This window comes from Triticum aestivum, chromosome 3A, assembly GCF_018294505.1.
Source record: "Triticum aestivum cultivar Chinese Spring chromosome 3A, IWGSC CS RefSeq v2.1, whole genome shotgun sequence".
NCBI lineage: Eukaryota > Viridiplantae > Streptophyta > Magnoliopsida > Poales > Poaceae > Triticum > Triticum aestivum.
Window position 1 is genome coordinate 621,013,945 of NC_057800.1, and position 11,154 is coordinate 621,025,098.

Genomic DNA, 11,154 nt, shown 5'->3' on the forward strand with positions numbered 1-11,154 from the left:
CACAATCCCCTCCAGCATGATGTCGAGCCGGAGGATGAACAAGCCAGCCCTCCAGAGCAGGCAGCAGATGGAGAACCAGAGGAGGACAATTACACGCCTCTCTTCGAAGACGAGGCGAGCCTCGGCGGCGAAGAATTTATCGTGCCTGAGGACCCCGTCGAACAGGAGCGCTTCAAGCACCGGCTTATGGCCACAGCAAATAGCCTGAAGAAAAAGCAACAACAGCTTCAAGCTGATCAAGACTTGCTAGCAGACAGATGGACCGATGTCCTTGCGGCCGAGGAATACGAACTCAAGCGCCCCTCCAAGAGTTACCCAAAACGCAGGTTGCTACCTCACCTTGAGGAGGAAGCATTGAAACCCCATGCACCAGTGTACGATGCGGCTGACCGGCCACTACGTGGCCGAGCCAAAGAGGCATTTCGGCCTGAAGTTCAGCCTGCACCCCGCCGCCACTCAATCCAAAATACCAAGGCTCGGGGCAACACATGGGACCTGCGAGACGTATTGGACAGTAAGGAAAAACTTGCAAGGTCAATATACGGGTCACGGGCACGCGCGCCAAGACGGGACGATGATCGTCGCGCCGGATATGCCAAAAGCAAATCCGGCTGGGCCGAATACAACAGACAAGACTCATATGAACTGCGTCGGGATATAGCCCGGCACAGAGGCGCCGCACACCCCCTATGCTTCACTGATGAAGTTATGGATCATGAATTCCCGGAGGGTTTCAAACACGTAAATATTGAATCATATGATGGTACAACAGACCCCGCCGTATGGATTGAGGATTTCCTCCTTCACATCCACATGGCTCGTGGTGATGATCTACACGCCATCAAGTACCTCCCGCTAAAACTCAAAGGACCAGCTCGGCATTGGCTGAATAGCTTGCTAGCCAACTCCGTCGGCAGTTGGGAGGATTTGGAAGACGCATTCCTTGGCAACTTCCAGGGCACTTATGTGCGACCACCGGACGCCGATGACTTGAGCCACATAGCTCAGCAGCCAGGGGAATCGGCCAGACAATTCTGGACTCGGTTCCTAACTAAGAAAAACCAAATTGTCGACTGTCCGGACGCAGAGGCCCTCGCGGCATTCAAGCACAACATCCGTGACTAGTGGCTTGCCCGCCACCTTGGCCAGGAGAAGCCGAAGTCTATGGAAGCCCTCACGACACTCATGACCCGCTTTTGCACGGGCGAGGATAACTAGCTGGCTCGCAGCAATATCACATCGAGGAATCCGGGCGCTTCGGTGTCGGTGGGAACGACACCTATGGGATCACAAGAATCCCTACTGTGGTTAGCGGGGCGCGGGGTCGTGAGAAGAGTGGATCAAACAGATAGCACACGGTTCATTTATCTAGGTTTGGGCCGCGAGGATGCGTAAAACCCTACTCCTGCTTTGGTGGATTGTATATCTGTGTTCTTGAGCTAGCTATGGGGCGTGAGGAGCTCCAAAAAGCCGAATCCTTCTCCTGGTCGCCTCGGGCCTCCTTTTATAGAAAAAGGGGTGGCACACAGGAGGTGGAAAGGGTACAGTGATGCGAGGTTATCCCTCGCATTACATGACAAGGTGCATTTAATGTGTCTTGCTTAGGTGTCCTTGCTTTATCGGGGACGGGGGAGAGACATGTCTCGTCCGTCGCCGCTCCTCCTTGTGTAGACACGCGCCCTGGCCAGTGACGCCTACGATGCCACGTAGGTAGGCAGGCAGCTGAGGTGGCGCAGTGGTGGGTCTTCACGAAGATCTGCATGCCGCCACGCAGGTGCCTGCCCAGCTGGTTGGGTCGGCAGCTGCATGCATGCGGTGGTGGAGGTTCAGTCGGTGAGGGCCTGATGGTGGCCCTGCGGGTGTCCTCGGTAAGGGTCTTGCCGAGGCGCCTGATGTCATCCCCGGCAAGGCACTTGCCGGGGGCCTTGTGGTCTTCCTCGGCTGGGATCCCGCCAAGGGTTGTCGTCTCCTTAGTGCGTATCTGATCTTGAATGTCTTCACAAAGATCTGCATGCCGGCACGGGGATGTCTCCCGAATCCTTGCCCTTTGGGGGCAGTGGACTCAAGGGTGATTTGCTCCGTAGGCGGGGGACGATTCGCCGCGGCAAGGGTCTTGTCGGGGCTGCTAGAACTGTCTCCCGGCAAGGATCTTGCCGGGGGAGTCCGCTTCATCCCCTTTGCTCTTCGTGGTCTTTGTCGGCGTTCTGGGAACGGGGGTCCCCAGACTTGCCTGCCTGCGGCCTGTGGCGTGGCTCAAAGGGGGGGCCCAGCGCGGCCCATCTTCACCAACACAAACCCAAGACCCTCGCGAGGGGCCAAGCCTCGTGGGGCGGACGATGCGGAGCTTCCTCAGGCGCGGCCTCATCAGGCTAGCTCACGAGGAGGCGGAGAGATCAAGGCGGGGTACCTCACAAGCTGCCCGTGACGCAAGCCATGACGACCGGGAGCGCCAGGCGGGTGCCAGCCCGCGCAGTGTCCTCCCTTCCTCTTTGGTGCAAAGGGGGCAAGCGCAGCCGTGGAGTACCGAGGCATCAGGCAAAGGTTGCCATTTTGGTGCAACGAGACCAAGACCAGGAGGACTACGAGATGGAGGTCACCGTGGAGCCCAAGACAGCGTCATCACCAGAGCTTTGCGCAGGCGTAGACTACTTTTGTCAGGATAGTTGATACTAGCTGTCCCCCTTCAAATTAGCCCGCCATTGTTGGCTCCCTTCCCGCTCGATATTTGGGAAGAGGACCAGGGCCTCTATAAATAGGACCAGCCACCCACAGAGCAAGAAAAGAAGGCAGAGGGGAAGGCAGAGGGAGAGACGGGGCTGAGAAGAGAGCCGAGCCGGAGAGTTGGAAGGATAGAGAAGATCAGAAAGAGAGAGAGAGAAAGGTGACTGAGCTCCTCCCAGTAGTTCATCGCCCCAGCTAAGAACAGACCCTCGCGAGGCTGTTCTTCCTTGTATAGTTCATCATCATCAGCCCAAGAGGCAATCCACCACACCACACACTGGAGTAGGGTATTACACCACAACAGTGGCCCGAACCAGTATAAACCCTGTGTCTCTTGTGTTGTTCTTTCCTTAGTTTAGATCTTTGCAAGGCGGAGGGGTGCAGGTAGGTAGAAGGCGAAATCTCCGCGCGCACCCCAGTGTTCGAACCTCAAGGGTCTGCCGGAACCCGAAATCCGACATTTGGCGCGCCAGGTAGGGGTGCGCCGGGATTCGTCTTCCACCACCCCGTTCTCCTCCGACCATCACGCCCATGTCTGACGCTCGTCAGGCCCGCGCTGAGCGCCAGGCCGCGCTCGCTTCCCGTGTCGCCCAGACGGCCCATTTCGACGGGCGTCCTCGCCGTTCCCCGTCACCTGCCGTCAACGCCGCCACCGGCCCGGCGGGGGACGATCAGCAAGCATCGTCCCAGCATCCATCCGTGCGGCAAGACGGCCGCACCGCGACTCCCTCGTTCACCCCAGCTGGTTCTTCGTCCCACACGCTCCGCGCGCCCATGGAGGCTCGGGCTGCACTCATCGCGCCGAACGAGCTCCTGCGCTACCATCCTGTCGACGACGTCTATGAAGAATGGCTCGACCGCGTCGCCAAGCTCGTCCGCGCCGCAGGGGGCTCTCCTATGCCGTCCGTTCCGCTGCACCGCACCCCGCCCCGCGCGGGCAATGAAGCTCCGGTAGCGCCCCGGCTGCCTCCTCCTCAGGAAGGCGCCATGGCTCCAAGGCGTGTGGCCCCTGGGCGGAACCCGCTCCGTCAGGCGCCAGCGCAGCAAGAGCAGAGCTGTCAGGAAGTCCCTCGCCCGCAGGAAGCTGCCCGGGCGCTCCCTGCTCCGGCATGTCGCGACCATGCTCCTGCTCCCGCGCGTCAAGACCCTGCGCTGCTCCCAGCTGCAGCGCGTGGGGACATGCAAGACCAAGTTCCCCGTCATCCAAGGCCTCCCGTGGCCACAGCAGGCTGCCGCGCCTTCACCGCCGAGCTACGCAACATCGCGTGGCCCGGCAAGTTCAAGCCAGACTTGCCTCCTCGCTACGACGGCACGGCTGACCCTGCGGAGTTCCTCCAGCTCTACAAGCTGGGCATCGAAGCTGCCAACGGAGACAAGAAGGTCATGGCGAACTAGTTCCCCATGGCACTCAAGGATGGGGCCCGCACCTGGCTCCTGAACCTGGCTCCAGGCACAATCTCCTCCTGGGACGAGATGCGCACCCGCTTCATCGCCAACTTCCAAGGCACTCGAGACCGGCCACCCGCCGTGAGCGACATGCGCCGCATCAAGCAACAGCCCGGGGAGACCCTGCAGAAGTACATCCAGCGCTTCAACAACGCGCGCCTCAAGATTCCCAAGGTGACTGAGGAGGCCATCATCTCGGCCTTCTCCGACGGCGTGCGCGACGTCAAGATGAAGGAGGAGCTGGCGATGCATGAAGACCTGTGCACTTCCTTGGAACTGTTCAACCTGGCAACCAAGTGCGCCAGGGCCGAGGAAGGGCGTCTCTCCCTCCTCGAGCTGCCTGCCGCAGACCCAGAAGAGAAGAAGCCCAAGGCCAAGGATGTGAAGCGCAAGGGGGCTGCCGTGCTCGCGGCAGAACCAGACACCAAGCGGGGCAGAGATCAGCCCGAACCTTCCAAGGGCAGCCGGTACTGTGTGTACCACGACCTCCACACCCACAACACCAACGAATGTCAAGAGCTCCGAGCCGTGCGAGAAGGAAGGATCGGCCGTCGCCCTGACCGCAGTGACCGGGGCTACGGCCGAGGAGGAGGAAGGAACGCAGGACGCTGGGAAGACCGTGGCCCGCGCCAAGGGTGGCGCGATCAACCTCGCGAGGATCGCTGGCAAGACCCGCCTCGCGAGGGAGGCTGGAGAGATCAGCCTCGCGTGGGAGACTGGAGGGATCAGCCTCGCGAGGATCGCCCACAAGGCAACGCAGGCCTCCCACCGCAGCCGCCGCAGCCAAGGAGAAACGAGGACCGCCACCAGGACGAGGGGGCTGGGGGCTTCCAGGAGCCGCACGCGATCGCCTGCATCCTGGGCGGGGCACAAGCCCCAGCCTCTCAGCGCATCTTCAAGCAGTTCGCCCGCGAAGTGAACGCAGTCCTCCCCAGGCTCGAAGCCACGCGCCCTCTCAGGTGGTCGGCGTGCGCCATCACGTTCAGCTCAGCAGATCAGCTCAAGTGTGCGGCTACAGCCGGAGTCCTCCCGATGCTTTGCTCCCCAATCATCAGCAACGTGGTGGTCACCAAGACCCTCATCGATGGCGGGGCAGGGCTCAACGTCCTGTCCGTGGAAACATTCAACAACCTCCAAGTGCCCTACAGCCAGCTTCAGCCAACCAAGCCTTTCTCCGGTATCACCGACGGCTCCACGGTCCCGATTGGGCAGGTCCGCCTCCCTGTCACCTTCGGGGCACGCGACAACTACCGCACCGAGCTCATCGACTTCGACGTCGCTCACATTCGCCTGCCGTACAACGCCATCCTTGGGTACCCAGCGCTGGCCAAGTTCATGGCCGTAACTCACCACGGCTACAACGTCCTCAAGATGCCAGGAAGCGGCGGAGTCATCACGGTGCCATGTGAAGAGAAGGATGCGGTGTGTTCCCTGGAACGATCCTCTCAAGCCGCGTCACTGGAAGACCCGGATCGTGGAAGCAGGAGGCCTCCCGAGACCGCCCCTAAGAAGAAGAAGACATCGTCCGGCCCGACCACTCAGGAGGCAGGCCCCTCTGGGCCCGCGCCTGCCCAGGGGGAACCTCCTTCCATCGCATAGGAAAGCGCGCCCGGTGCCCTCCTCAGGCAGGGCTCGAGGGCTCTCCCCTGGAGGGCCACCGACCTAGCCAGGGTCACGAGGGAGGCGCTTGGGCACCACATGGAGGCATGTTTCGAAGCACGTTTCCCTCAAGAAGAAGAAAGGCAAGGAGACCCAGACCCTCAGGAGTTCGTCAGCAAGGCCATTCAGGAGCTACAGGAGTCAAGAGTCATGGAAGGCAGCCGCCGCCTACTAGCAGTGGCTCCCCATCCAGGCGAGGATGGTGGGCTGCGCGTCTGCGTCGACATACCAGGGCTCAACCGAGTCGCCTCTCTGGAGCGCCTCTGGCCCTCGCGAGTGGGGCGCTGCGGAGGCCCACCCCACAACTACGTTCGCATGCCTTACGGCTTGCCGAACGCGACTCACATGTACCAGCGCCTCATGAGGGGCATTACGGAGGCACGAGAGGCAGGGCGTTCCACAGCCCTGGCAGGGATGGAGATGGCCCGTGAGGAGCCGCCAGCGCATCCGGAACCTCCCGAGGCCCCTGGGCCTGGGGGCTCGTGAGGATCGGCTTCCGCAGCCCACCGAGCCTGCTACACCAATGCTCCTTCGTCCTCAACATCATCAGGTGACATCTTTCGAGTTTTATTTCCAGCTGGGAGCGCCCCCCCCAGGGCTGCATTATTCCCAGGCCGCGTGGGTCCGTCCCTGCGGCGTGTATCCCTTTTTATTCCATGTTGTTAGCTTACCTTGTTGGGGGCGCCCCTCGGGCTGCATGATCCCCAAGCCGCTCGGGCCAGGCCCAGCGGCATGTATCCCATTTGTGTTTATTTCCGATTATGCGTTAGACCCACCATGCTTGATTATTTGATGCCGGTCCACGGCACCTCTTCTTCTCCATGCCGACCACTTGCACGTTAAAGGGGGGGTACCTGAGCATCGCGACTCAGGGCTCTTACTGGCTCTCCAGCCCTCACCCTCTGGCCTTGTCCATGGCATCGCGACCTGGCATACCAGCGACGGCTGAGACCAGCTCGAGGGCCGGGACCCGAGGACGTAGAGTGCCGACATCTAACCAAATTTGCAGGGACACATCACAAGATAAGGCCCAGTGCCAGGCGCAACCCGCCTAGAGGTAGGGCCCCATGAGTCCCGCGCTGGCTCACGGGTGCCCAGATACACCTTGCTAGGCCCTACCGTGCCAGCCACGTGTCAGGGCGGGGATGTACATGCCTCGGGGGCTCCTCCCAGAGGGCCCCCCCTCCCACGTACCAGTGGAAGCACCATGCTCCGCGCTGGCTGACGACACTGCCGAGGAGCGGCTATGCCCGTACACATACGGTAGCGCTATGCTCCGCGCTGGTGATAAACAACTGAGGGTGGCCCCCGGGCCGCACCAACCTCAGGGAGCCCAGAGCTCAGTGTCTAGCCTCATCGTAACGCCTCCCCTCGGGAGTGCCGTGCGTGGGGGCTGGGCACGGGGGCTGCGCCTGGGTCACACCCAGACGCACGCCGCTCAGCCAAGTCCCCCCGGGCCTGGTTCATCACGCGTCTCTCCTCGAGCGGAGCCAAGGTATGAAGGCTGTTTGAGCGTCAAGGGGGACTACTGAGCATCGCGACTCAGGAGCCTAACTGGTCACATAGCCCCTCACTCTGTGGCCCCGTCCTGGTTTCTGGTCGGGACCATCGCTGGGTGAGGCACACGCGCGGTCGGGCCTTGCAGACGTAGAACGGTAGATCCACCCGCATCACACCTCCCTACATGCTGTTCGTGCGCCAAGGGGGGACTCCTGAGCATCGCGACTCAGGAGCCTAACTGGTCACGTAGCCCCTCACTCCGTGGCCCCATCCTGGTTTCCGGTCGGGACCATCGCTGGGTGAGGCACGCGCGCGGCCGGGCCCTGCAGACGTAGAACTGTAGATCCACCCGCATCACACCTCCCTACTTGTTGTTCATGCGCCAAGGGGGACTCCTGAGCATCGCGACTCAGGAGCCTAACTTGTCACGTGGCCCCTCACTCCTTGGCCCCGTACTGGTTTCCGGTCGGGACCAACGCTGGGTGAGGCATGCGCGGGGCCGGGCTCTGCCGTCGTAGAACATAAGCAAGTAGGAAGGAAAAGCACAATTTTCAAGGAATTCAAAAGCAAATATTACAGTCCACACTGTTATCTCAATGCCAAACGCAAGTTTAAACGCCTCCCCGAGGCATGATACATGTGCAGGAATTAAAGGCAGGACAGGAGCTGTGACAAAGTCACTTGTCGGTGATGGAGCAGCGCGGATTGGGTACGCCTCACGGAGCGGTGGGGTCGGCAGCGCCTTGCTTCGGCTTGGTGCTGAAGGCCCGGAACTTCCCCAACAGGGCCTCTGCGCGACCCTTCACGGCCTCGATAGCGGCAGCGGCACGCTCGCCGCTCACTGGCTCCAGCAGGCTGTCGAGGTCGACACCGAGATCGCAAAGGTAGATGTGGGTGAGGACCTGCGTCATTGCTGCAGAAGACAGGACACGCGCCTCGGCCTCGGCCGCGGGGCCAAGGCCAAGGGCGACATCCTCAAGAGCATGAACCAGGAAGGGAAGCAGCTTGGCGGGGCCGTCCTCGGTGCCAGCCAGTGGGCTCTCCAGGCCGCTGTCGTAAAGCATCCTCAGTGAGGAGCGAGCCCTCGCCTCCATCTCCGCGAAGGCCACGCGGTCCTCGGCAAGAACCAGGGCCTCGTCATCCAGCTTGGCCTTCCTCGCCCCCAACTCCTACTCTAGCGCGCCTAGGCGGTCGCGGCGTTTCTTGAGCTTGACCTCCCTCTCCTTGAGAGCTGCCCCGCAAGCCTTCATGCCTTCTTCCTGCTCTTGGCGAAGGCGGACCTCGTTTGCAAGCTAGTCCCGCAGACCTTGCAGTTCGCCCTCCAGCGCCTTGCAACGACCACGGACGTCGACCACCTCCCCCAGGGCTGCATCACAAGCAGCCTTCGCCTCAAGGACGGCCTGCTTCTCCTCGTCGCATGCCGTCGAGGCCTTGACTAGCGCCGCCCGAATCGAAGCATCGGAGCAAACCCATCCTGAAGCCAGCTCCAAGCGCCCGGCCACCAAGCAGGGGTCGGCGCCAAGAAGATCCTGACGCAGTCAGTCCATCTCAGCAACAGCGCGATCCAGAACGGCAGAAGGAGTCGGAGAGACAGCAGTCGGTGGAGTAGGAGGAGAAGACGGCAGCACGGCCACAACATCCTGAGGCGGAGTCTACCGCGCCCCGACAGCTGAAGTGGCGGTGGCAGGCAAGAGCACCTCGGGAGCCACTTGGGCCGTGGGGGCTGAGCTCGCCCCAGCCAGCTCAGCCAGGCCTCGCGAGGATGACCGGGCAGGAGAAGCCTGTGCGTCGTGGTCACCCTCCTTCGCGGGTTGAAGTGCTGCCACGAATGGAACCTCGGGAGCCCCCTTCGGCTTCTTTGCGGCGGGCGCCAGCCTACCCAAGAGATGCGGACGTCAAGCCTCAGAAGCAGAGCAAGAAATAAAGACAAGAATCGAGTACTTACGGGTCATCGCCAGTGAGCTCAAGCGGCCTCCGGCCAAATTTGAAGCCTAAAAGCCGGCTGGAAGGGTCAACCTCGGGAAGCTTGGAGGCGGAAGGTGCGCCTGCGGTCCGCCTCGGGGCCGGGGCAGACCCGTGGGAGATCAGCCCGGTCCTGTCCTTCTTAGGGATCGGGGGCGAGCTCCCGCCGTCCTGCTCGTCGTTGTCCTCGTCGTCGTCTTCGTCGTCATCGCTCGGAGAGAGGCGGAGAACGCGGGACCCGCGCCGGGGGAGGGGAGCCCTCGACTCTCCGTCAGTCACCTCGGAGCCAGGCCCTTTTCCCCGGTCCCCTCCTTCCTCCTCTTCGCTGGAGTCGTCGGAGGGCACGTCCACCGGTTCCTCGGGTGTTTCCATGGGCACGGGCCCATCCCCGTTGAAGACGGGCATGGACCCTACTACCTGCTCCCAGTCGTCGCGGAGGAACAAGGGCGTAGGAGTGCCCGCCAACCTCGCCACATCACCCCCGACCAAAGATTGGAGGACAGCAGCCAGATCTCCGTCGACTAAGGCCGCGGGGCTCGGACGGGGCCTCCACATCGGAAGTGAGTACTACCGAAGCGGAGCCAGCTGGTGCTCCAGGAATTCCCTCAGCAGTGACGCGCCGGTCAGCTTTGCCGCCGCCGTATTGGCCGGCCTCAGATCTGCGTCCATCTTCTCCAACATCAGCTTCGCGCGGGGGTCTGTGAGCTCCGCTCAACCCCAATCGCTGGAGCTCGTGGGCTGCTCCATGGGCAAGATCAGCCGAGGGTGGATGCGCCCAGCATCCACCAAGACCCACTTGCTCCTGAAGCCCTCAATCCTTTTCCCGGGTTTGAAATGGCAATGGCGCCACCGTACGCGACAAAGCTCGCGCACGCGAAAGCAGTACCACGAGAGGTCCGGAGGTAGAAGTAGTGGCGCAGCAAGGCCACTGAGGGCTGCACCCCTACATGAGCCTCGCAGTAATAGGCAAAGATTGCCAGGAGAAGGACGGAGTTGGGTTGGAGATGCAGGGCTTGTAGCTTATAGTGGCGGAGGACAGAGAAGAAGAACTTGGAGAAGGGAGGCACCAGGCCAGCAGCAATGGCACTTACGAAGAGTGGATAGAAGGTGCTCCCTTGACCCTCAGGGGTGGCGGAGCCGGCTTTAAACACCTTCGCCCCGTTGATGCCCCGCGCCGTCACCATCCGGCGCAACCGGGCAAGGCTCACCTCTGACACGTTCGGCGGGTCGAGGGCAGACGAGTACCAAGCTACGGCCGGGGGCTGACGAGGCGTCATGGCTTCCTAGGTCACACGGTCGAAGTGGATCTGGAAATTTTGGAGGAAGGAGAGGCGCAGGAAAGGGGATCTGAGCAGCAACCGAGGAAAGCAAGAAGAAAAGCCTAGGTGGATGCCGCTCCTTTATCAACTTGCGCGGTTGCTAAGGCGCTCACGACCAACCAACCGCCACACGGCGCCCAAGGCCACAGGCTGTTAGGGCCCGCTACGCTTCGCTCTTGCCCTTCCGCCTCCCTGCACGGCCAAGTTCGGGCACGCCTTGGGCCCGGGGGCTACTGTCGGTGTTCTGGGAACGGGGGTCCCCAGACTTGCCTGCCTGCGGCCTGCGGCGTGGCTCAAAGGGGGGGCCAGCGCGGCCCATCTTTACCAACACAAACCCAAGACCCTCGTGAGGGGCCAAGCCTCGCGGGGCGGACGACGCGGAGCTTCATCAGGCGCGGCCTCGTCAGGCTGGCTCACGAGGAGGTGGAGAGATCAAGGCGGGGTACCTCACGAGGTGCCCGTGACGCAAGTCATGATGATCGGGAGCGCCAGGCGGGTGCCAGCCCGCGCAGTGTCCTCCCTTCCTCTTTGGTGCAAAGGGGGCAAG